Source organism: Meles meles, chromosome 6, assembly GCF_922984935.1.
Source record: "Meles meles chromosome 6, mMelMel3.1 paternal haplotype, whole genome shotgun sequence".
Lineage (NCBI taxonomy): Eukaryota > Metazoa > Chordata > Mammalia > Carnivora > Mustelidae > Meles > Meles meles.
The window spans coordinates 123,683,768-123,705,426 of record NC_060071.1 but is presented as its reverse complement, the minus strand read 5'-3'; the positions used below and the strand labels follow the sequence as shown (position 1 = coordinate 123,705,426).

The window sequence follows — 21,659 nt, the reverse complement described above, 5'->3', positions numbered from 1 at the left end:
TAGAAGCTCTATGGGGCGAAGGTCTTCCTCTGATCAAATTTATCCCAGCCTCCCACACCTAGAACAGTATCAGCTCATTATAAGTATTTAATGAACAGCTATTGAATGAGCGAATTATCAGGGGACTTGGTCATATCGCAGGTCAAATGTATTCTCTAAATTTCATGTTGTAAATCTCATACGGAACTTAAAACATTAATAATGATGACAATGATAATACGTATGGCAGAAACTCATTAAATATTTTACCCCTAACATTCCCCAGCCTCCTTGGCACTCAGTAGACATATTCTGAATAAGGAGACGTATTAGAAATCACAGGTATCACTTCTGAGTGCGTTTTTACTATCTCTTCTCAAGACTACTGCTGCATGTTCCTTCTTTTTTTTAAAGATTTTATTTATTTATTTGACAGAGAGAGAGAGCCATCACAAGTAGACAGAGACGCAGGCAGAGAGAGAGGGGTAAGCAGGCTCCCTGCTGAGTAGAGAGCCCGATGTGGGACTCGATCCCAGCACCCTGTGATCATGACCTGAGCTGAAGGCAGAGGCTTAACTACTAAGCCACCCAGGCGCCCTGTTCCTTCTGGTATAGTTACCAAGTAGTGGGTCCCTATTGCTATATGCAACACAGCCCCCTCTTCCTTCCTCCTCCATAGACACATGAATGAGAAATGAAGTTCATTGAGCAAAGCCCCCGGGCTTTGGCAGCTAACACAGCATGAGCTCCTACTGCATACCAAGGCCTGTGCATATATTATCTCATTTACTCTTCAACATACCTTATAAAGTAGATATGATTATGATTGTCATTTTACAGATGAGAAAACTAAGAGAGAGAGGTGGAATAACTTGCCCAAAGTCATACAGTTAGAAAGTGACAGAGCTGTGATTTGAATCCAGGTAGCCTGACCCCAGAGCCCAGGCTTTCATCACTGAAACTATACTTTTAAGAAACATTCCATCTTACAGAGTCAAGTTTTGCAACAGCAGAGGTAAAACAGAAAATCCGTTGCCATTAAGAAGTCTCTCCCTGATGGTCCTCATAAAGAGTATATCTTTGAGATGAAACCAATTTAAGGAGATGTGATTCCTGACATGCTTCTCTTTGTCTTGTAATGAGTGATAATTGAATGATGCTGCCAAGCAGATCTGCTCTATGGAGCCAGTCTGCTATTACACCGACTAATTTAAAAATGTATGGGGCTTACTGCTTCGGACACAAGACCATATTGATTCTGGAATATGCACCACTAATTGCTGAGAGCCTGCTGCTAGGAAGAAAATAAAAGAAAAAAGCTCTCATGTCAATATTTGTTACTAACCTTGACAAATAAACATTTTAAGTGATGGTGACTTTTTCCTCTTTTAAGGCTTTAATTACTGGCTTGCACACACTGCAATCATTTTGTTCTTGTTTGTGTTTAATAGTCTGTAATCCATTTTAATTACATTCTTTGCTTATCAAGATTAGACTCCTGAACAAGGATAGAACAGAATTTAGCTTCTGCCTCTCCCCCTCCCCCCTTCCTTGTCCAGTGCCTGAGAAATGTTCTTGGATCAACATCTTAAAGATAAAACTTAGTCTTTCGGTTTAAAGCCAACAAACAAAAATTAAAAGAAAGTTTCTCTCTACCTTTTCTACTCCATCCGTCCATTGACTAAAGTGTTGGACAAATCTATTTCCTGTACTAAATTTAGAATGTGAAACTTGTCAAGCATTTTGAGAAGGGATGGATGATGGGCAGGGGGGAGGCAAGGGACATTTAGGGTGAGAACATTTTTTTTTCCTTGACCTGGATGGTTGAGTAGAGTAGTGTTTTGTTTTGTGGTAATTCATTGATCTTATGCATTTATATTCTGGGCACCTTTCCATGTATGCGTCGCTTTTTTATGAAATGTTATTTAAAACACTGAACAAAGCTGGGTTTTCAGGGTTGTTTGAGCTCTTGTAAAGAGGTGCCACTTAAAGACAGTTGCCATCCAGTGAAAGTTTGTTTCTTTGCAAAATTCCTATGTGGGAACCTAATCCCCACTGTGACGGTATTTGGAAGTAAGGCCTTTGGGAGGTGGTTAGGTCATGAAGGTGGAGCCCTCATCAACGGGATTCACGGCCTAATAAAAGAGACCCCAGAGAGATCTCTCATCCCCTCTCCCATATGAGGACACAACTTGAAAACAGCGATCTATGAACTGGGTCACCGGCCCTCACCAGACATACCTTCCAGCACCTTATCTTGGATTTCCAGGCTCTAGAGCCATAAAAGAGAAATTTCTGTTGTTTCTACAGACACTGAGTCTACAATATTTTGTTGTAGCAGCATGAACGAAGACAACAGCCAAGCTCTTTTTAAAACTTTCTAATATTTTCATTTTTAAGATCTGTATTTATCAGAGTAGGAATTATAAGGAAGTATGCCGGCAATGCAGAAAGATACCACCAAAGACACTAGTCAGCGGAAGACCTTCTACCCAGTGATTCAGGGATTAGGCCTCAGATGGCACAGCATATCTGACAAAGTCTCAGCCAACTCAACTCAACAGGGAGATCCAGAGCAACGAGCTCCCCTCGGAAGCCTTCTGTGCTGGGCAGAAATGGTCCTGCTTATTGGCTGGGGGCGGGGGGTGCCCTGGAAGCACACGGCTTTAGCTCCAAAGCTAACTGAACTCCTTGCAGCTAAATAGAAGTTCTTTATTTAAGACAGGAGTGACATACCCCCATGACTGGCACACTCTACAAAGGGAAGGGAAATACATACATGTGTACATATTAGGTGACCAGTAAGCCTGTCACAGCAGGGCAGGCCAATTTGAACTGGACTCCAGAACCATGTTGGCCTAACTCTCCTCATGGGCTCAAATTCCTCCTTCTGCCCCTGAGATGCCCATGGTCTCACTGTCTCTGGACCATTATAGGGCTGTCTAATTTTATTCCCCAGCACTCATTCCCTTTTTTCTGCTGAAAGTCCCAATTTTTGTGTGGAGATCCAAATCTCCCTAACTCTTAATCCATGTGGGTTTGGTGGGGTCTCCTCATCTCTACCATTCCAGCTCCATAGTTAGGCAAATGCTGTGGGCCTGAGCCAGTCAGTCAGTCCTACTCTGGCCACCATGAAGGTTTCAGGGTTGGACACAAACCCAACCAGAAACTTCTGCTAGGTGTGCTGGGTTAGAGGAGGAGGACTCTGAGAGGATGAGGGACGGGCACTGTGCAGCCATCTTGCCATGATGAGGGGAGAGCTTGAAGGAGTTAGAACCACCTTAGGGAATGTGAGTCTGAAACCAACAGGGTGGAAGGCAGACTCTAGAGATAGAGAAAAACCTAGTCTCGATGAATGTATCTGAACATCTACCAATACACTCCGTTTCTCCTCAAGCTAGTTTGAGCTGGTTTCAGTCCCTTTAAAAATGTACCAACTAAAGTCCAATGATTAGACTCAAAATATACTCAATTTGGAAATATTTTCATGTTATTTACCAGAGTCTCTAGACTGAACCATCCAATCAGTCCTAGATGCTAAATAAACATCAACTAAGTGCTTTCAAAATAAAAAGCAGAATTTTTGTTTTAATTAAATCCATGCAGCGGTCAGGTTCTGCCTTCTATCCACCCACCTCTCACCCCACACTTTATACTCCAGGACTTCCGCCTCCATATTTAGTAGCTAAGGTCCCCCTTGGAAAAAATGCTGAGAGACTGAACTGTTTATTAACTCTGTTTCCCAAATGGACTCTGACTCCTTAAGGGCGGGGCTTGGAGCATCTCATATTCCCAGAGCCCGGCACAGAGCCTGACAGGAAGTGGTGGTTCAACCAGTTAGATCTGACCATCCCCAGCTGGCATCCCCAGCCTTGAGTAAGAGGGGCAGATGCCCTCCTACACCCTGTCTGGTGGTGTGTAGGACTCATCAAGTTCCTGCAGAGAGGGTCATCCAGGGCCTACCTGGGAGTGAGTCAGCAATATGGCTGGCAATCCCAGGCTCCCCTCAGCCATATACCCCTCTCCTCCATTATCTGCCCCCTCTTTTTCTTTCTGACTCCTTTTCCCCTCCTCAATTCTGATTCTTTCTCCTTTCCAGGACCCGCTGACCCTGCTCCATGCTTCTGCTGCAAACTCAGAGGTGTTCCCACAGATCTTGTCCTCAGGGTTCTTCGAGAACTAGTGTCCCACAAGTCAAGAGGCAGGACACAGGAATTCTAGGGAGGGTACTCTCCTGTGTAAAGACAGGTTTCATAAGCAAGCACTCTTTAATCTGGGAAACAAAGGCTAAAAGGGGACTTGCATGGAAGTTTGGTTGGTCAATCATTCTCCACTGCTATGAAACTACCCCAGAAATTTATAGTTTAAAACAACAATTTTTATTTCTTATTTGGGGTTGGGTTCATGAATTGGGACAGGGCACAAGGGGATGGTCTGTCTCTTATGCATCATGTCTGGGGCCTCAGCTGGAAAACTCCAAAGATGACGACGAGAACCATCTAAAGTCTTGTCTACTCACGTGGTTGGTGGTTGATGCTGGCTGTTGGCAACGTCCTTCGCTGGGACAATTGGCTGCAGAACCTGATAGGACTTCTCCAAGTGGTTTGAGCTTCTGCACAACATGGTGGTTAGGTTTCCAGGGCAAGTATCCTGATGGAGAGAGAGAGGGAGAGAGAGAAAGAATGAGAGAGGGAGTACTGCAAGACAAAAGCTGTATCCTTTTTCGAACCTATGCATTTGTCACATGGCATCATTTCTGCCACGCTCCGTTGGTCAGAACAGTTCCAAGTGTCCACCCAGATTCAGAGGAAAGACACAGACTCTCAGTGGGCAGAGTGGCATGGTCTGAAAAGTATGGAAGGTCCAAAAATACTGTTGTATTCTAGGAAATACTATTCCAGTCTAGGAAAATACAGTATGTCACAGGTATTAACATGCGGGTCTTGCACAGATTTCCTCAAAAACGGTGAAACACTCTAATAAAAGCTAACTTTAGTTGAACACTTAATATATGTCAAGAACTGTGTTAAGCACTCGACTGGTCATGACTCATTTAATCTTCCCCACAACGCACTGGGCTGGGTGCCATTTTTAGGTCAAATTCACAGGTGAGAAAAATTGAAGTTCAGAGAGATTAAGTGATTTGCTCAAGGTCATGGAGCCAGTTAGTGGCAGAGCCAGCATTTGAATCCAGGCTGTAAAGAAAAAGCACCTTCATAAAGGTCAGAGCTTCAGGGACAAGATGAAGCCACTAAGGAGTGACTGCATGTCTTTCCATACAGGTTCTTCCAGATATTTTTTAGGTACTCTACCTCAGATGCCTCCTGCTTAGTGATTTCACTCCAACAACCACTGAGAGGAGTATGTCTGCCTAGACTCCAGTCAGCTTCACACAGGGGCCACCTGACCACATCTCACATCCCAAGCCCATGCCTCCCGCCTCCGGAGCTATGCCTTTGCCCTTAGTGCTTAGCGTCCTTGCAAGCACAACCTTGGAAGTACAGGGGAGTTCATGTCCACGGCCCAACCTTTGGACTCATGGTGGGGAGGTGAAATGGATACAGCCATTTCTGCTCTCTCTAGCGAGTCCCGGAAATGGAGGTCACGTGACCTCTCAGGCAATGGTAGGGGCAGCCAGTCACCTTTCCTGCATTCTTGCTTTGCCTCCTCCTCCTCCCTGCTCCTCGGTATCCCATTCTTCACTTCTGCACCCTGGACTCTCACTAGCTACACCAAGTCCTCATGCAGACCTGCCTTTTGGGGAACTCAAAAAAAACCAGTGACCTTAGGAAATGCAAATTCGCAAGAGGTGCTACTGACTAAAGTTGGACAGCAGATCCTAGACTATTGGAAACAAACAGCACTTTGGAGGCCGTCTAAAGCAGGGATGGGATAGGGCCATCAAGCAACGATGTGCTGGAGTCAGAGAGAGCCAAGAATGCACATGTCTTCCAGCAGTGTGTCCCGGGACTCTGTGACATGTGCCATGGTGGGAGTACGACACCACAGAAATGGTTAAACACACCAAACTACGATTTCTCCCCCTCACAGAGAGCCAGTTGTTAAACACTTAGCCCAACACTGCTGTCAGTCCACGTGATGAATAATGGCTGCCTGGAGCAGTGCATTGGGAAGATTCCAAGGCTATTAACAATGTCTACTTGCCATCTCTAGTCCAAACCACTCTAGTCCAGTCCGTGGCTCTCATTTTTACACCTGAGGTATAGTGGCCCAGAGACTCACTTAAGCTCACCCAAAAGTGACAGAGTCAGCCTCGGACCCAGGCTTTTTCCACTTCAGATGCAAGGTATGTCTACAGAGGTCTGTCACCTGGCTTCAAGTCCAGCTCTCACTACTTGGGATGAAAAGTCTGAGACCCAACCCCCATCCTGAGTCAAGGACATTCCTATGCTGGGGTCTTGTTCTTGCTCACGGTGGTAACTCTCCACTGTCCTGACCACCTGGTGGGGATGGGATCACCGGCAGAAGTCACGGTAGCCAGGTCATCGCTACTCATGTGCCCAAAAAAGGCAAAGGAAAAATAGGGAGACTTAATTTCTTTAAAAAACATTAGCAGTGGCCATGGTCTATCTCACTTTTTGAACAATGAGCTTGAAATCTGTCTCTTGCTCTGGGGAGAGTAGGAACATGAATCATTTATCTTTGGCAAAGCGCAGAGACAATGAAATCACCAACGAAATATTAAATTACCCATCCCATGTTCAATATTTTAAATGGCACCATAAACATCCCCTGTTTGTTCACTCAAGTCACCAGACTCACTTTTTCTTCCCTAGCTTCCTGCAGCAGCCAAAAGCCCATGTCAGCCACATGAAAGTCTCCTGCCTGCTTGTGAAGGTCAGTGAGGTGCTGCCCTCCTCTCTGTTTTCAGAGACAGGTTGTGCTGGGTGTGGAAAGGAGAATGGAGGGGCTGGGATTCTTCCCTCTTCCCTGGAGAAGCCCAGCATGCGTGCTACCAGGGTGAGGCGAGTGCCTCCACTCTGGGCCCCTGGCACCTCGGGGTCCCCATCCCGCAGCCCAGCCAGAAGTCTGCCACAGCGCCACTGACAGAACACCCAGGTCCCCAGGAAGCTGAGCCCCTGAAGCCAGGTCCAGAGTGGGGACTGTGAAGTTACTGGGGTCGTTGGAGCCACAGAACCAGGGCTGGAATCCAGGTTCTCTTTCCCAGCTCTGTGACTTGGGGACATTCATTCCACTTCTCCTCACTTTACTCATCTGTTGAACAGGGATGGTGACTGGAATGTTTTTCTTGTCATGAGCACTATGGATATAAAGGCACCTTGGAAGTGATAAAGCACTACATAAAAGTTGGCTATTATTTCATTTTTCATTAATAATATAAAATAATGAATTACAGTATCTAATTAAGGGGTAGGAATAATTACATGACTAATGTGATTATTCCCAGATATATTCTCCTCTATTTGCCTATTAAACTCTGAATTTGCTTACTACCTTCCTAAAAAGGAAGAATTATTTCGTGGTAGGAGAGAAGCCATGCTAATTTCACATGAAGGAGATGGAAAAAGATGCTGAGGGACACACAGGAGAGACACCCCATGGGAGTACTGGGGTTATGGAGAGAGAAGTTTACAAGGTATTGTGATACATTATGATGGAACTAAGCCTTTGGTGTTCTCTAACAGACACAAATAGAGCATTTTAGTAACATTTTAATTACTCCTGTTTAATTACTCCTGTTTGTTGGATTATGAACGTACCACTGTTCCTAGCCTGGACTACATGAGTCTCCAAACACATAGGGGAAATGATCATAATAGCCAGGAGTGGTGGATAAATTCTGTCTCCCAGCTCAGGATGTTCAAGGTCAAATCATAACAAAAGGAGATGGATTACTCAGAACCAAATGACAGTCACTGGGAGTTCTGCAGAGTGGAATGGTGGAATCACTGACTCTGCATGGTTGAGGAGAAATCTCCAATCTCTGCCTCCATCCAGGACCTTCCACTGTCCACGAGGACTCTCAAGGTCATGTTTAAACAAAATCAGTTTGCACTTGTTTGCATAATCAATTTTATGGCAATGATGGAAAATTCTGAAGGGGAAAAAAACCTCACAATCCTCCTGACCAGTTTTCATTTTTCATCTGTGATTCAGCTTAAGAGGATATTTTTAACCTCTTCTTGCCACTATGAGCAAAAATTGGAAAGGTTTTCTCACAGCTGGACCAAGGACTAAGGTTGGATGTTTTCAGACCAAAGGAGTATGTTTGGGGAAAAGGAAAGAAAGAGCTGAATGTTTTCCCTAACCCTGAGGGCTTCTGTCACTGTCCTCCATGTGTCAAGTAAGGACACAGCCCAGTCTCACTTGGGCATAAAGAGTGAGTTACAGAAGCCAGAGCTCCAGGAAGGAAAGAAGTTATTCCCCAAGACTGAATTTTAATTGTGCTGTCTGAGCTGTTAGACATTAGATCACACTCCAAGAGGCAACAAGGTTTTGAATAAGCATCCATACCACTTTGGTAATTTCTTTAGTTCTTTGTCCTAAGTCTTATATGCAGACCTCAAGTTTCTCACCACTTGGGCCTGCTCAGACTCACACTGGACACTCTGAATTTACATTCTTCCTCCAGAATTTGCCCTTCCTCCTGGGGCCTCCCTCCTGGTCAGTGGTACCTGGCAACCCCCCCAGTGCCTGTTTATTCTCTGCTCCAGCCCACCCACTGCCGAGTCTGCTGCTCCTACCTGTGCTAGAGCCCTCACATACAGCCCTCCCTTTCCATCCTCACAGCCCTGGCTCAGGCTTATGCCCTTCTCACTGGGGCTCTCCTAAGTCTCTTAAATGACTTCCCCACCAATTCCCATGGCCACTTCTTCCAGGCACAGATGTCACTGTGGAGAAGATCATGTCTTACCCACCCTCCCATCTCAGTCCCCCCAGCTCCTGCTCACAGTATGAAGGTTCTGCTTGTCCTGATCCACTGTCCTTCTCTTGACCCTGTCCTCCCTCTAACTGTATCCCATGTAGCATCTCAAACATGCATTTGAATCCCCACCTTATTACCTTTGATCTTATTTTTCCCATCATCCCGGGATGCTTTCCATGCCCCCCACTCCCTGCTATAGCCTTTATTTCCCTCCTTCACAAATGCCTATCAACACTGCAATGTCCAGCTTCAAAACTACCGGCTACATAATCTCCTCTCATTGCAGGTAGAATGAATCTCCCGTTGTTCTAGGATTCCGAAAGCCCTTTGTTGGCATTCTTCACTTACTTACAATGGATAACTTAAGTACGGATACAACTTCGGAGCTGACAGCACACTTCCAAATAACTCATCTTATTTCTTTGTGACACAGTGAGACAGATCCTACAAATAAACTGAGCAGGGGCTGAGGGCTGGGAGTGGGATGGTAGGAAGAATGCGCCAGGGACTGCTACTGACGCATTTTTTTCCTTCCTGTGATGATAGAATGTGTCAGGTGGGAACATGACCACTAAGCTAAAAATTAATTTCTCAGACTTCTTTGCAGTCAGGCATGCCCATAAGACTAAGTTCTACACAATGGGATGAGAATGGGAGTGATGAGTCCAGCCCTTGAAGGGTGCAGGCCGGGGTGGTGGAGGGTGGGGGGGTTCCCTTCCATCATTCCTCCTCTTTCCGGGCTGGAATGTGGACATAAGAGGAGCTGGAGCCCCTGATCTGGGCAAAGCTGGAAGTGCCATGTAAGGATGGCAGAGCACTAGGACAGAAGGAGCCTGGGTCCCTGATGATTGTAGAGACATCACACCAGCCCAAGACAACCAGTTAGGACATTTTAAAAAAGATTTACTTGAGAGAGAGAGTGCACTTGTGTGTGTGCACACACATAGAAGGTGGGGAAGGGCAGGGGAGAGGGAGAGAAGCAGACTCCCTGCTGAGCGTGGAGCCTGACATGGGGCTCGATCCCATGACCCTGAGATCAGGACTTGAGCCAAAACCAAGGGTCGGATGCTTAGCTGACTGAACCACTCAGGCATCCACCTCCTAGGACTTTAAAGTGAGAAAAATAAATGACTGTATTGTTTAAGCTGTGATTATTGTGGCCCCTTGTTAGGGGCAGCTAAAGTGATGTTAGCAAATACAAGTAACTTGCCCAAACTTATTGGGTAGCTGATGGTAGAATGAGTAGGACTCTAGAACATCTGTTCTCTCCGGCAGGTAACACTGAACACATTTATCACAGGTCATTTTTGTCCCAGATGCACACCTTTCTTTCTCTTCACACCCCCATCTTTGCCTCATTGTAAGCACCTTGCTCATTTGTTAAAAGAACATTTACTGAGCACCTAGAATGTACAAGGCACTGTTTTAGGAGTTGGGGATACCATGGTGAATAAGAAATTCTATCCCATTCTTGGGGAGCTTACACTGTAATGGAAGAAGAAAGACTGCAAACAAACAAATACACAATGTGTCAGGTGAGGATCTCCACAAAAACCATTCTAGGCAGAGGCAACAGTAAGAGCCAAGGTCCTGAGGCAGGAATAAAAGTGGTTTTCTGGCAGAGCTGTGAAAAGACAAGAACCTTTAGATACCCTCACAGTGTCCTGCATGTAGCACGTGCTCAGTATTCCTGATGGTGGAGTGAATGCACTGGACAAGACGAATCTCTCATGCTTGATACCTAGACCTCTTTCCACTGTGTAGCGCTCTAGAGCACAGTGGGGTCTGGACTTGCCCAGAATTTTCAGGGGAATGGCCTGTGCTGTCTTTCTTACAATAGCTGCAATGGCCCAAGATAAAATTTTCTATTTTCAGTTGGAAAATTTCCAACACATAACAAGTCATGGGGACCTGTTCTATCCTAGTCAGAGGTCTTTGTATTTTTTATCTCAGCCTAACTATCAGTTATTTCTACAAACATGCTGTGTAACAAACCACCCCAAAACTCAGGGGCTCACTACAGGTGTTTGTTTTCTTGCTTTACAGCTCTGCAGGTCAGCTGTGGCTGTGCTAGACTTGCCACGGATTTTTGAGGCTTTGACTCAGGCTGGTTTCAAATCTGCTACTTTATAGTCAAATCCACAAAGACCCAGCGAAATGTGCTGTTGGTGAGATCATGCAGCTGGCTGGTGTGAGAACCTGCGAAAGAACCAGTTCTCATCCCTTCCAGATAGGCCTTCAAACTAAGAACAAACTGATAAACACTGCGAAAAGGCATCTCATTAATTCCCACTATCTTAGGATGAGGAGTGGCTAACCAGGACAAGTTTCCTCATGACAGGTGACAGACACACAATAACATAAGCTCAATAACAACATAACACTCCATCAGACAAGTCATATGGCCAAGTCCAATGTCAATGGGGCAGTGATCCATCCCTCTACCACAGTAGGAGGGGGTCAAGCATGATGTTTTCTCACCAGAAACCCAGTCTAGGGGCGCCTGGATGGCTCAGTGGGTTAAAGCCTCTGCCTTTGGCTCAGGTCATGATCTCAGGGTCCTGGGATCGAGCCCCCATTGGGCTCTCTGCTCCGCGGGGAGCCTGCTTCTTCCTCTCTCTCTCTGCCTGCCTCTCTGCCTAGTTGTGATTTCTCTCTGTTAAATAAATAAAATATTTTAAAAAAAAGAAAGAAATCCAGTCTATCAGATCATATATACAGTTTGGCTCTGCTCAGACTTGGAAGTTTAATCTTTAGCCAGAGAACTCCCAAATCATATGATTCTCTATGGAGACTTTCTCCACTCTCTGGAAGGAGAGGGGAAGGGGGAAAAAAAAAGCAAAAAAAAGCCTTCCCTTAAGTGGCTAGTCATTGTTAAGAGGGGGTGTGGTGACATTATTCTCCTTGGGTGGGGAGGGTATGTTCCTTTCCAGGTCATCAAACCTCACTCCCACTTGGAGCTCAAAGCTCAGAGATCCCTTCCAGGCACATATAACTAAATAAGGCAGGGATGGTCAGCAAGGCCGTGGGGAGCAACTCTTCATCAGCTGCTGCGGGGACCTCAGAGGCACACAAAAAATAGCTTTCCAGAATTAACTATCAAGACCAGACCCACATTATGCTAAATGAAATAAATCAGAGGAAGACAAATACTTATGCTCTCACACATATGTAGAATCTAGAAAAGCTGAATGCAGAAACAGAGTCTGGTAGTGGCTGCCAGGGGCTCGGGGGTGGAAGAAATGAGGAAATGTCGGTCAGAGGAGACAAACTTCCAGTTGTAAGATTAATAAGTTCTGGGGATCTAAGGCATAGCATGGTGATTATAGCTGATAATTCTATATTATGTGCTTCAAATCTCCTAAGAGAATAAATCTTAAATGTTCTCACTACAAGAAAAAATGTAATTATGTGATGGGATGGAGGTGGGGGGCTGAGACTATGGTGGTGATAATGTTGCAATATATATGTATCAACTCACTACGTAGCACATCTTAAGTTTATACGATGTTATATCTCAATTATATCTCAATAGCTGGGGATTAAAAAAAAAAAAAAGGCCATCCCTAAATGGGTCAATTTACAAATTGTGGCACTCAAGAGGCTACCAACACCTGCCTGTTGGTGGCAGGGACTTGAGCATGTATTAGTTAATATTTGCCAAAGGACCTGCTCTGTATCTCTAAGGATCCGGAGATAAATGAGTTGTTACAGCAAAGTAAGTGAGTGAACTGTAGTGAGCGTAAATCACACGCTCTACTAGGCAGCTTTACTTGGAAATAGGGATGGGGAAGAATGGTCAGCAACTATCAGGAGGGGAATTGATATGCTCTCTCTTAGTATTTGTTTTCTCAGTTTGCTCTTAATTTGAAGGCTCATTTGAGAGTGAGGACACCCAGTCTATTCTAGGCTTGGACACTAACCGACTGTGTGATCTCACTGAATTCAGGTCTCCTTTCTGGACCCAAGTGGGCTTACATAGTAGCTGTTCCCATTCTGGGGTCCCAAGTCCCAGGCAGGTCCCAGCAACAAAGGAATCTCTGCAAGTGTCCCTGGAGGGGCTGCCACTCTTGGGTGATTGATCTGGAAGGACTCGTCAGAGGAGAAATTACTGGAGCTGGTTCAGAAAAAAATGGAGAAGTTCTCACTTCAAGAGAAAGACAAGACAAAGATCTTGTTCTGCACATCTGTCATATGTTAGGCAATGCTGGAGGTTTGATATATGGGACCAGATGTTTAAACAATACTATTTCAGCATGAATTTTAAGCGATGAGCCCATGTGATAGATGTCAAGAATTCAAAGTGATGTGAGAACGACACCTCCCATGTGCCAACTTCCTAACCTATCAGGATACTCTGTTTCTGGATCCCTCAACAGACCAGGGATTGAAATTATTTTTTTTTAGATTTTATTTATTTATTTGACAGACAGAGATCACAAGTAGGCAGAGAGGCAGGTAGAGAGAGAGAGAGAGAGGAGGAAGCAGGCTCCCCGCTGAGCAGAGAGCCCAATGCAGGGCCAGAGATTTAAATTAAAGTGAAGGAAAAGGTGAGAGGAGTTCTTAGTTGCCTCACTGAGTCTCCAAAGGGAGGGATACAAGTATCGCCTTCTGATCCCAAGACCAGGGCTTTGAACTGTTGGAACCCCAAGTCCTGGGGCCTGGCTCACACCCAAAAACCCTTACATGGACATAGGCGGAGGGTGGTGTTCACCCCACTCAGGCTGAATGCTGAGTAAATGCTCTGCTGGGGCTGCAGGACAAGGCTGCCATGTTGGACTTGCCATCTCCACAGGAATGGTCAGAGCAGGGGTGAGAGAGTGCTTCCCCACACCAGAAGTAGCCATGGTAGAGACTCACCGTAACAGCAGAGCACAAAGTCAAGGCCATCAGTGGATAACTTTATCTCTAAAGCTGCACTGTCTTCTGAAGGGAAGGCACAGGGTACAGAGCTGCCTGCTGCTTGTCTGTGGGCTTGGAGGGATCCCTCAGAACACAGATGTACAGCCTGAGCCAAGGGGACTGCAGGAGTCGGGGCTCAGCAGGACTTCTCAGAAAAGACCAGAAAGGAATTTGCCAGTAAGAACCAGTCTTGACCACCACCAAGCCCAGGAGGAGCAGGGTCACCTGCTCGTAGAAGAGTACGAGCTGTCCTCTCCCATACCTCTCCTCTCTCCCCCAGGAGAAGTCCAAACTGCAGTCAAGAGTGGATGAGGAGAGGAGCAGCGAGCCAGGGGGTAGAGGAATCAGCAGTGACCCCTTCCCCAGTGCTGGGAACAGCTTGAAGCTCGCCTGAGCTAAGCTGAATAGCTTAGATGGAGCATTCTCGTTCCTGAACCTGGACTCAGACTTAACATCATCACCGCACTTGATTATTCAAAGGTGAGCAGAAAAGTCATGTGACTTGCTAGAATAGGTAGGGGAAGTTACGCCTACTGAATAAGGTACAAGGGATGTAGGAGACAAAAAATAAAGATGTTTTGTTAGCTCGGTGGTCGTGCTTACTCAGCATTGCAGGTGCATGTGTGTTAGCTCATTTGGTCCTCACTTTTCTTTGAGACTGAACTTCCCAGGGGTGTTTAGGAGAAACCAGTCTTCCCCTGAGGAAATGAGCTTGACCACTTAAACAACATTAAACTGGCTTCTTTATTATAGGACTTCTCAGAAACTGTAGTATGTTAATATGCAATTTGGACCTACAAGAGGTAGACTTCATAGCAGTTCCTGTGTTCATCTCATCACACGTTGTTTTTACTGAATGCATGGAGATTCTTCAGTGAAGGAATTGGAAAATGCTTCCCCATAACCCAGAATACCATGTCTATTTGGTAGATGAAAGATGTTTTTGTGGCATCTTTTATTTTCCAAGAGTAGAGACGTATATCCAGGTCACCATAGGAGAGGATGATTTATTAGTAGGGTAAACATGGAAATAAGGAAGTAGAAAATCTCAAGCAGAGGGCCAGACCCCAGAGAGACTGGGACAAAATTGTAGGAATTGAAAGGTCATTCAAAAGACAATACAGCTCTTTGTCAATAATTTCTTGCATATGACACCAAGAGGAGAGGCAATAAGAGAAGAAATGGACAAACTGGACTACATCAAAATTTCAAACTTCTGCATCAAAAGACACAATCAGCAGAAGGAAAAGGCAACCCATGGAATGGGAAAATATTTGCAAGTCATATCTGATAAGGGGATACTATCCAGATTATATAAAAAACTCTTATAAGTCAACAACAAAAACTAAACAACCCAATTTTTAAAATGGGCAAAGGACTCGAAAAGACATTTTTCCAAAAAAGATATGCAAATGTCCAATAAGTACATGAATCAGGGCTCAGTTGTGATCCAATCAGTCCAGGCCATGGTGGTGCTATTATATGGTATACAGAATAGCTAGGGTGTACTATGGCAGAAATAGCGAGTTTCTAGGTAAGATTATTCTTTACCCAATGAATTTTCAAAAAACAGTGCTGAAACAACTAGATATCCACATGCAAAAGAATTAAGTTGGACCTATACCTCACACCTTATACAAAAATTAACTCAAAATGGATAACAGACCTAAATATAAGAGGAGAAACTAAAGTCTCTTAAATGAAAGCAAAGGCATAAATACTTGTGACCTTGGATTAGACAATGGTTTCTTCTATATAACATCAAAAGCACCAGAAACAAAAGGAAAAATATATCACCTGGACTTCAACAAAATTAAAAACTTAGTTTTGAAGGGTCAGGGGTGGGAGGTTGGGGGAACAGGTGGTGGGTAATGGGGAGGGCACGTTTTGCATGGAGCACTGGGTGTTGTGCAAAAAGAATGAATACTGTTACGCTGAAAAAATAAATAAGATGGGAAAAAAAAGTATTAAACTCACTAAATTTTGAGCATCAAAAAAAAAAAAACACAAAACTTAGATTTCAAAGGACAACCATCAAGAAAGTGAAAACCCACAAAATGGGGGGAAATATTTGCCAAATCATATATCTGATAACAGACTTATATCTAGAATATACAAAGAACACTTGCAACTCAACAATGAGAAGACAAATGACCCAATTAAAAAATGAGCAAACGATCCAAACAGACGTTTTTCCAGAGAAGATAAACAAATGACTAATCTGCCAAGATGTTCAACATCATTAGTCATCAAGGGGATGCAAATCAAAACTCCAATATGCCTTCACATCCGCTAGGACGGCTGGCATAGAAAGGACAGAAAATCACAAGCATTGGGAAGGACACGGAGGAAACCAGAACCCTCATACACTGCGGGTAGGAATGGAAGATGAGGCAGCTCCTTTAGAAAACAGTTTGACAATTTCCCAAAAGATTCAGCAGAGTGTTACCAATGACCCAGCAATTCCACTCTTAGGTATACACCCAAGAGAAGTGAAAATACATCCACACAAAAATCTGTACACAAATTACCACAGTATTATTCATAGTATCTCCAAGGAAGAAACAGCCCAAACCTCCATAAGTAAATTAACTAACGTAGTACACCCAGACAATGAAAAGGAACAAAGTACTGATGCACTCTATGACATGGATGAACTCTGAAAAGATCACACGAAGTGGAAGAAGCCAGTCACAGAGACCTCATATTGTGGGATTCTACTTTCATGAAATGTCCACAACAGGCCAACTTCTAGAGAAGGAAAGTAGATCAGCGATAGCAGGGGTGCTGGGGAGGCCGGAAAGGAGGGAGTGAGCCATGGGTAACAGTCACTGGAGTCTCCTTGTTGGGAGTCATGGAGATATTCTAAAATTGGTGGTGGGGATGGATACACAGTTTGCGGATAGTTTGGAAGGCAAGATGGTCCAAAATAAAAAGCTCCTCCGGGAACGAAGGGGGAGAGGATATGGGAGGGACAAGCTGGGAACAGATTGAGGAGGTAATATTTTAATTTGCAGGTAAAAAGCCATGAAATACCAGGATGAAAGGAATACTTGGGAAAGATGAATCTGTATGTACACTATGCTGAGTGGCTAAGGCAAGCTAAATTTGCCCAGTGGGAGAAGACAGAACAAATATCATAATGAGCTCAGACATTAACTGTTCCAACTACATAGATTAAGTCACAAACTGTCCTCAAGTTGACTCTGAGAATCCTCAAAGAGGCCAATAAGAGCAAGATGCATTTATTGACACAAATGTGGAGAGAAGCAGGTGTTTTCATTAGACAAAATGATCCCTCCTCTCAGCCCATCTCCATCACTGCCTCATGGGAGATGAATGACTTATCATCTATCCTACAACATACTCATCACATCATGGGTTTCAGGCTGACTCTTTGCTGGGCTCAGAAGGAATTCATGTTACAGTTAGGAACTGGTCCAGGTGCACTGATTATCTAGAAGAAAAGCTGGAGAAGGGCACCTGGGTGGCTCAGTCGGTCAAGCATTTCTGCTTAGGTCATGATCCTCGTGATCCCAGAGTCCTGGGATCGAGCCCTACTTCCAGCTCCCTGCTCAGTGGGGAGGCTGCTTCTCCCTCTCCCTCTGTCTGCCACTCCCCCTGCTTGTGCTATTGAGCATGCGTGCTCTCTGTGTGTCAAATAAATAAAATGTAATAAATAATTATATGTATGTATGTAAAGCTGGATCTATTACCACCTTTTCCCCAAGGACTTCAAAACTTCTATTAGGGCATTGATTTCTTAGAACTTCTCTGGAAAGTGGGTGGAGCTACAGGGTATCCCCGTTTCTCAGTTGGTGAAACTGAAGCACGATACTGAACCTGATTCTTTGGCACAGCCCAGAATAAAACCCAGCTCTCCTGAACCTCTGACTAGGACAACTGCACCACAGTGCCTTCTTCTAGCCTGTAACAACTCAGATTTGCCCTCGATGGTGGACACGCACGTGCCGGGGGCTCCAATTTGGTATCTGCCTCCTTGTCCTCCCCGGTCAAGTCTCCGCACTTCGTCTGCACTGCTTATTAAGTTTGTCCTCTTCCTTGAGATCTTCTGGAGATTTAAAAGTCCATCATGAAGGGTATTAAGATTACTCAGTACATTGAGTTTATATGGTTTGTTTAAAAAAATTGGGGTGTTCCTGGGGTTGTAAGTGTGAACTCTGACGTCAGACCAATCTGACAGGTCAGCTTGGGGACTCCTTGTGCCCCCGCTTCCTCATTTATAAAATGGGCATAAAAGTGTCACCTACAATATAGTTCGGATGAAGTGAGCATAGACATGTCAAGGCATTAGCAAGTATGTGTTCAATAAATAGTAGCTAAGAGAGAACATAAAAATAGTCTTCCAATATTTAAATGGCTACAGAAGGCGAAACAATTTTCATGTGCCAGAACTAAAACTAACAAGCAGATATATCCTCCCAATAAAGCACATTATAACTACTAGAGATGTTTAGCAATGGAATCAGCCAGACAGAGAGTGAGCTCCCCATCCCTTGAAGTATTTATGTGGAGATCCTGAGGACCTCATGATACTGTAGCAGGGACTTCAGTCTCAAATGGGCAAATGAACCAGGTAAATTCCAAGGATTCTTCTGCCTAAAAGCTTCCAAAGGCTTTTCCTTCCTCCTCCCAGTTTAGATGGTCTACGAAATATATGGGCAGAGAAAGGAAAGAAAATCCAGGAAGGAAAGGTTCTCTTTGAAGCGTACAAAAGACCAGAAATGAGAAAACAGCAAGTTTTCAAGTCATTTCAAATGAGAAAACGGCAAGTTTTCAAGACATTCTCTCCACGTCTGCGCCCGGGCCAGCCAAACTGCTAGGAAGACCAGGAATAGGGAAGGCAGGCCTGGGAGGGGTGGTGGGTGGACAAGGTGACAGCCAGAGGGAACACTCTTACCTCCCCATGTTTATCGGCTCCTGCCCAAGGAACCCCCAGCCATTGTCATCTTCTGGAAAGGTGACAATCACTCCTGATCAGTGAGGTCTCTAGCCCCCTTCACGAGCACCAAGCCCCGAGAATGGGGAAGGGAAGCAGCTTCCCACACATTCAGAAACTTCCCCTCTGACAACTCTGGGAGGCTTGTTGTCATAATGGGCTATGCTGTCAACGAAGAGAGGCTATTCAGAAGAAAAAGTGGAGACACAGGACCTACCCAGGTGACCACAGTTGAAATACTTTCAATTCTAACGTCTGTAGGGGATACTTGTCTTCTTCTGGCTGGCCCCCTCCTTCCATAGGGAAAGACACTTCACTATTTCATGTGGTTTTTGTTTTGTTTTGTTTTGTTTTTTTAACAGAGGAAAAGGGAGAGACAGTCTTTTTTTTTTTTTTAAGATTTTATCTATTTATTTGACAGAGACCACAACTAGGCAGAGAGGCAGGCAGAGAGAGAGAGAAGGAAGCAGGCTCCCCACTGAGCAGAAAGCCCGATGTGGGGCTCGATCCCAGGACCCAGGGATCATGACCTGAGCCAAAGGCAGAGGATTCAACCACTGAGCCACCCAGGCGCCCCTTTCATGTGGTTCTGATGAGACTTGCCAACCACAGATCCTTGTTCATCTTCCTGGTCATATGACTAGGTGGGGGAGAGGCCGGCCCATCACCGGATTCTGTTCTCCTGCCACCAGTGCTTGATCCAAAAGGAGGGCACATGGCCTGGGCAGGACCAGTCAGAGCCTTCCAGGAAGGCTAGGGTAATAGGATTCCCAAGAAAGAGATCTGCTCATTCTCTGGAAGAGTGGGCCCCTATGGGAAGGCTGGCTCTGGTAAAGCACCATCTTTCTGACCACATGGGTGGAAGAACTTTGCAGAAGGAAGGCAGTACAGAGAGCTGGAAAAAGTGACAGAGCTCTCTCCATAGTGCTGAAGCACTCAAATCCGGCTAGGACTCCAAGCAGCTCAAGGCTTGGACTTATAAGTTATATGAACAAGAAAAATGAATTACATTCCTATCACCTGCAAACAAAACATATGAATTTGGAGAGGTCGCAAACATTCAGACCATAGAAGCCTTTTTCATGGGGTGCCTGGGTGGCTCAGCCGTTAAGTGTCTGCCTTCAGCTCAGGTCGTGATCCTGGGATTGAGCCCTGCATCGGACTCCCTGCTCAGCAGGAGGCCTGCTTCTCCTTCTTCCACTCCCCCTGCTTGTGTTCCCTCTCTCGCTGTGCCCCTCTCTGTCAAATAAATAAATAAAATCTTTAAAAAAATTTTTTTTAAATCCCTTTTTCATAATGCTGTTGAAAGAGAATGTCAGGTTAACATAGGGCTGAGGAGACTTCTGGTGAAGGTAAATAATAAACACAGAAAGTTGTTTGGTCTTCTCTCAACACTCTGACTGGTTACCTAGGATCAGAACGACTGAAAAAAAAAAAAATCAGATTCTAGCCCATGCTGGGTGCAAATTAGGTCTCTGGCATCATATAACCAAGCTAATTTTGAAGGCACAGGCTCTCCTCAATTCTTAAAATAAAAAGCCCCCACACTCCTTGTCAATCACGCAGCCAATTAAGAGGCCTGGAAGTGACAAGCCACTGGATTGTCAAGGTAGATTAAAGACACAGAAGAAGTTTCTGATGGTTGGGATAATTAGGCTGTCATCCTGTTGCATGGCCTGATCCACCTGCCTGGGAGGGAGAGGTGGAGGAGCCCAGAATTATTCTAACAGGTGGCTGAGAGAACAGAGTCCCCTATAAGCCTCACCTGCCTGGCCCAGAGCAGGAGCTGCTAAGCCAGAACCAGGGAATGAGTCGGTGGAGGCGGAAGCGGGAGGGATATTCCTGACAACTGAAAATGGACACAGTGTGGGGAGTCTGGGTGGCTCAGTCAGTTAAGTGGCAGACTCCTGATCTCAGCTCAGGTCTTGATCACAGGGCCGTGACTTCCAGCCCCGCACTGGGCTCCATGCTGGACATGGAGCCTACTTAAAATAAAAAAAATAAAATAAAAAAAAATAAAAAGGCGGGGGGGGACAAAGTGGACTTTATATCAAGCATTTAGTTGCTTGTACCACAGATGCCAAAATGCTGTGCCTGAGACAGGATTTATTTGCCCTACAATTTACTTCCCGCCCTTTCGTCAGGGAGCTCTCACAGCCAGATTTGAGCCTTCGAATGCATGTCACAAACTTCCGATCCGTTCCCAGCCAGGTCCCAGAAATCCCCAGGAACACGGATTGCTTACCTCACCCCAAGGACCAGGAGAACCCCAACTCAAAGACACCTTGCAACGTCCGCAGCCCAAATAGCCACGCGGTCCCGAAAGTAGATCCAGTCAGGTCCCTCCCCGCCCGTTGCTTTGCGGCAGGGAGTCGCAAAGCTAGTGCTGTAAAAACCCCAAGTTTATGGGCCCCTGAGGTCCCCAAGAGCAAATATGTAGGGACTACTGGAAACGAAGGGAGGTGAAGAAAATGGTATTGGTCCATATCTTCTCAGTGAGATGTGTGGGTGCTTGGAGGAAATATTTCAATATGCTGTTTGCAACAGATGTTAGCTTCAGCCGCCTTCCTGCCGCGGGCTAATAAGCAGCGAGGCTTTGACCATGCTTTGCTGGGGGAAGGGTTACAGGCTGGGGCCAGAGGAGAATTGTTTGGCCCATTGACCAGGGAGTGAAGAGCTGAGTGTGTGTGTGTGTTGGGGGGCAAGGAACAGCAGCCCTTCTCTTGCTCGTCCCCATCATAGCACTAAAGCCTTCCCTCCTATATTTGCTACTTACTGTTGCTATAACAAATAAAATAGCAGAAATTTTTTCTCCTACATTTCTAGAGGCAAGAAGTCTGAGATGGTTTTACTGGGCTAAAATCAAGGTGCCTTGATTTTAGGAGACTTCAGGACCCAGGATCCCAGGAC

General features: G+C 45.2%; 1 long non-coding RNA gene across 1 annotated transcript in view; it reads right to left on the bottom strand.

Annotated features, from left to right (window-relative positions):
* Window positions 1–21,080, bottom strand: part of LOC123944894 — a 45,969-nt gene extending 24,889 nt beyond the window's left edge. Inside the window, exons 1-2 of the long non-coding RNA XR_006818860.1 lie at window positions 20,995–21,080; window positions 4,499–4,629 (exon numbers count right to left, since the gene is read on the bottom strand). This is a non-coding gene — a long non-coding RNA (uncharacterized LOC123944894). The remainder of the gene's footprint in view (window positions 1–4,498; window positions 4,630–20,994) is intronic.
* Between the last annotated feature and the right edge of the window lie 579 nt (window positions 21,081–21,659).